Consider the following 5,000-nt stretch of genomic DNA (forward strand, 5'->3'; position numbering starts at 1 on the left):
TTCCAGCGAACTCACTAAGGACGTTTTAGAGACACTACAATGATTCCGATGACAATTTCAATTTCAGTTTGAGATCATGATCGAGGAGCTGCTTTATAAGTTTTCTAAGGAGAACTTTGGTGATCCCAACTTCTTACCCATGTTGCATGGACATTCAAAGCCAGTAAAACCTTTAACTCTGTTAGTCAAACGAAAAAGATCGATTTGGAAACGTCCCTTTGGGAAGAAGGAAATTATAATTCTTGATGGCCTGGAAAAATACGTTGACAGCAACGAAAAGGACTTTCTGAAAGACGTCGAATCAAAGATAACGAAAGAGCAACTGATCGAAAAAGGGAGTGATGCTCCAGCGGCCAGGTATGTGTTTGTTTATAAAGGAATTAAGTTGTAATGATTTGTGTGAGTTGTTTGTTAAGCCATTGCCCAGGCATTTTCAAGGACCACGGACTCTGGCAACTAACCTTGAAAAACGTTATGGGCTGGAGGACAGGCTAGAAGGTGGTGTTAGTAAAAACGGAGAGTTATTGTCCAGAGTAGAAGTTTCGGTAAAGTACAGAAAACAAGAGGCTACAGTTAGCCTAAACTCGGGCCTGCGAAAATACAGTGGTGTATGGTTAATTTAGCACTAAACAAAAGACGAGGGAGAAGTCTCCCCTTCTCACATCGGCCTTACATTGCGCTTCTCATGATGTTCGAATGTGTGTGTAGTGAATACCCGGACTCGGGTCATCTTGATTGTAGGTGGTGGCACTGTCCACTGGACCATGGAAACGAGGTAAAAATAGTGTATTCCAAAATGGCTAAGCACATCGTTTTTTGCTAATCGATGGGTATTTTTGCTCAGTTTTTGAGAAAGGAAAGTTAACGCTAATTGAACTGTCTAAGATGAAACGAAATGACTCATCGAAATATCTTTTGCGCATGCAAAGAGAAATGAAGGCGAAATGTGAAAACATCTTTCCAAGATGAACAACCTTTCGTGCAGTGATGCACGTAAAGGTCACTTTGTCCCGGCGCGACACGTGAAGATATGCACAATATCTCGACACTTGAATCCATAGCACGATAATCAAATATTTAAAATATACCATTTGTTGTAATTTAAATACAGAAATATGCACCCAGTTGTCAAAATATAAAAGATCAAATTTTGGAGAGCACTTATCAAAGACATACAGTAAGCAAAATCTATTGTGCAACTTCCATGTACACTACCAGTATGACTTGGGTTGTATTGAATCTGAAACGTTGTGTTGAATGCTATGACTTCTGCAGGTAATGTATGGCAATCCTAGTCGGAAAATGGGTGGAATTTCGTGGTTTTGTTCTTGTTCTTCTTGTTCTTCTTTTTATTATTATTATTCTTTTTTTTCTTTTCCGTGTCAGGAAAAGTCTTCCCTATCCCTTTGCTGGTAAGTAGTGTCTTTGTGCGTAGAGTCTTCTGCGCGTATGTTTAGGCAGTTTCAGGGGATAGTAGAAATGCGTAAATTATATCCAGTGGTCACAGAAGAAAATTTAATTAACCTCCAATGGCGTCGAAAGTCATTGTAACGCGAATGGCGTTTTAGTGGATCTTTAAATAAAATATACCCTTATGGCGCTTAATAATGGAAAGTCAATTGGATAAACAAGACAGGCGGTGAAAATAAACATGTGAAATCTTCAAAGCGACGAGTAATGGTCTTCGACAACAATTGCATCTTTCGCCCTTGGATATCACAAAGTGAGCTTTGTTTCTAATGTTATTTGGCTATTAACTGTGGTGTTATGTACAACACTGAAATCAAATGGCAAATTCTGTACGGGTTTAAAAGGAATCGGACGCCTTGAATGCATCACAATGTTTACTGAAGTCGCATCTCAGTTGTCTGGCAATTTACATATATTTTGTACTTAACTCTGCACAGTCTTCAGGCACACAAGACGATCTGAAAAAAGCGTACACTGGGTTGCCTGTGGCACGTGTTACACAAAAACAAAAGGCACTGAATTGGGTGGTATTGAACTGCAGGGTTACAGTTAATATTTTCACGTGGGGGGGTCATTGAGACCATTTGAGGGTCACCCACATGTCGCACCAGCAGAGGCCCTTTGGCTCACACGTTCACACCTTTAATTATTTTGTAATATCCTGTCCCATTTTGAGGTCTTTTAGTTTTTTAAGCTTTGGTAATAAATTCAGTTTAAAGATAACCAACACGCTCTTGAGTAAAGGTGAACGTGATCACCTTGTGTCAACCGAATGAACTACGGGAAATAATGTTAATCGTTCGTTGTTTTCAGAGTAAAACAACGTACTTTTTAGCCAACAAACTTCCGTCTTTGGTTTTTTTAATTTTGTTGTAATATTTAACTGAATATTTACATTTCACATGTCGGGTCAGGAAGCCTTCTTTGTTGGGTTCCTGAGAAACGTATCTATTGTGACTTCAGGGTGAACTATTTACACAATCGCGAGGTTGAGCGGCCATGTAATTGAAAATCTGAACATCTTGGTTTACCTCGGTGCAAAAACCTGTGAAAATTTTTCTTTGTTTTGTTAGCTCGTGGTAGGGTTACGTTATTGTTTGATGTTTTTTTGCCTCTTTTGTGTTCCTTTGTGTTACGTCATCTGCGAATCTCAAAGGTTTTTACCCCGATGACGAGCCAAACATCTATGAGATACAAAAACAGACTTGCGAATTATCGCAAATCACAATGCTGACAAGCACAAAAGCAGAAGAAATGGTTAATAAATATGAAGTTTGTTACTATCTGAATGTTTTTGTGTTAGGGTAAAGGGACATTTGTCACGCAAATGATGTAATTTCGTGACACTCAAAATTCGCAAAAAGCGTGAGTTCCATGTAAACAATCTTCGCACTAGTAATTGGTAGCAATAAATTGGATTAACCAGGAAGTTAAAGAAATATTGATGCCTAACTAAATAAACTTCATTTTACACTACAATGACAAAATCATTTGTCAGAGAAATAAAATTCCAGTCTCCTAGCGGATCACATTTCAACGCACGTATGCAAATTTGTTACACACTGTAACTCATTTTCACCGCCTCCTGATTCCTGCGAAATTTTTCTTCTTTCAAATATCAACAAAATATTATTTCTCGCCAAGCATTCCATCTTTTATGTTCAAATAACCGCTAAAAATAAAGATTTTTTAACGATTTATCCGTATTCCGTAGATATTTTTCATAATTTAATATTCTGTCAAAATCTGTCAAAACACAAAAATAGCAACGCAGGCAACAAATTTAGTCTCATTTACCGCATCGTCGAATTTCCATGCTTAACACAGGAACTTTTAGTTATTGTGAAAATCTTTCTCTATTCGTTAGCAATCACCCTTTCAGAGAAATCGACCGGTCTGTGAATATTTCATGAGTTTTTTTGCGGGCGATCAAGTTGCGCGTGTGACCCGTTATGAATATTTTTTTGACAAAACGTTCCCGAATCGTCAAGTATCACCACAGAGGACAAGGACATAATTCTAAAAGCTTATTCTACGCAAAAAGTAGGTTCTAGAGGTAATTTTGAGAGTGGAAATCACGAGGCATAGTATATTTAATTAAGTTAACACAGGTTAACAGAACAGAAAGACGCCAACCGCATTGTGACACGAAAATGCTTTACTATTGCCATAAAAACTATCCAGTTAAGCTCGCATATTAGAAAACATGATGAATTCATAAAGGCCACCTTTTCCAGCGAACAATTTTTTGAAACAAATAACATATTTGCTATTAGAGGCAATCTTTCTTTCAAAAAATTCTTGGCTGTCACATTTCATATTGTGATTATTTTTACTGGGTTACCCTATGGCAAACCCAGTCGGAAAATAGGTAGATTTCCGGGTTTTTTTTTGTATTTTTTTCCGTGTCGGTAAAAGTCTTGCCTGTCACTCCCCTAGCTGGTAAGTGGTGTCTTTGTGCATAGAGCCTTCTGCGCGTATTTTCTTAGGATCGAGAGGGTAGTGGAACTGCGCAGAATCATTAACTTAGCCTGCAATGGCGTCGAAAGTCATGTAACGCGAATGGCGTTTTAGTGGATCCTTAAACAAAATATACCCTTATGGAGCTCAATAATGTAAAGTCAGTTGGATAAACTAGGCAGGAATCTCAAAAGCGACGAGTACTGAACTTCGACAACAATCTATCGCCCGTCGAGACGAAATCAAAGCGAGCTCTATTTACATGAAGTACATGGTAATTTGACACGATTGAGTTTCTTGTCTTCACGCACGCAATGAAATAGGAAGAGGTTTTCGTCTCTAAGAGCAAATATGTTGTTTGTTTCAATAAATTTTTCGCTGGAAAAGGACTCTGTGATATTTTCTGCCTTTGTGAATTATTATATCATGTTGTGTATTGAATTTTCGAGCTTACGCTTGAAATGTGATATGGGAGAAGTTTTTTCGTATTGCTCTGTAAGCTGAAAGGGTTCAAAGGCCTGTTTGAAGCGTGCTTGAGTTTCAACAAAATGAGTCCCAAAATCAGTGGAGAATTGTGACGCAGTTGAATAATAAAGTAGCTGCTATTTCCAAAATGATGGAATTACCTGGTTAGAATAAATAACGTCATACGCGTCTTGGAGAGTAAATTTTGACTTTGCATAAACAAGAGTTGGGCGATTGTGATCTTTGTTTTGACTTCGCTCATTTCATTGTCAAACTTTATAACACTTGATAGAAAAAGAAACTTACAAAAACCCGGTATCTTGCCATCATATGACACAGATGCTTCACTGTTTGGCGAGTAAACATGCCGCGGTAACTTCATTACAGCGCCCGCTGAATTCGGCGATGTCACTTTCGATTTTGCGATTTATTTGTGCAGCCAAAACTTACAATAACAAAAAAGAACGTTGCGAAAATCCCCCAAAATGTTTGTCGCTGTTCGTAACTTTTTATATTCTATATTCACGGTTCAAAATAACTGTTGTTTTCATGTCGTAAATATGTTATTCTCGAGCGATCGTCCTGGAAACTTTCTTCTGCTCTTT

General features: G+C 38.0%; 1 protein-coding gene and 1 long non-coding RNA gene across 2 annotated transcripts in view; one reads left to right on the forward strand and one right to left on the reverse strand.

Moving 5' to 3' along the window:
- LOC138042473 (serum paraoxonase/lactonase 3-like) overlaps positions 1-5,000 on the reverse strand; it is a 63,667-nt gene that overhangs the window by 18,953 nt on the left and 39,714 nt on the right. The window lies entirely within an intron of this gene.
- The window catches only part of LOC138042478 (uncharacterized), a 15,450-nt gene that overhangs the window by 1,208 nt on the left and 9,242 nt on the right, over positions 1-5,000 (forward strand). The window contains exon 2 of the long non-coding RNA XR_011131007.1: positions 68-357. This is a non-coding gene — a long non-coding RNA (uncharacterized lncRNA). The remainder of the gene's footprint in view (positions 1-67; positions 358-5,000) is intronic.

Source organism: Montipora capricornis, chromosome 3 (genome assembly GCF_036669925.1).
Source record: "Montipora capricornis isolate CH-2021 chromosome 3, ASM3666992v2, whole genome shotgun sequence".
Classification (NCBI taxonomy): Eukaryota; Metazoa; Cnidaria; class Anthozoa; order Scleractinia; family Acroporidae; genus Montipora; species Montipora capricornis.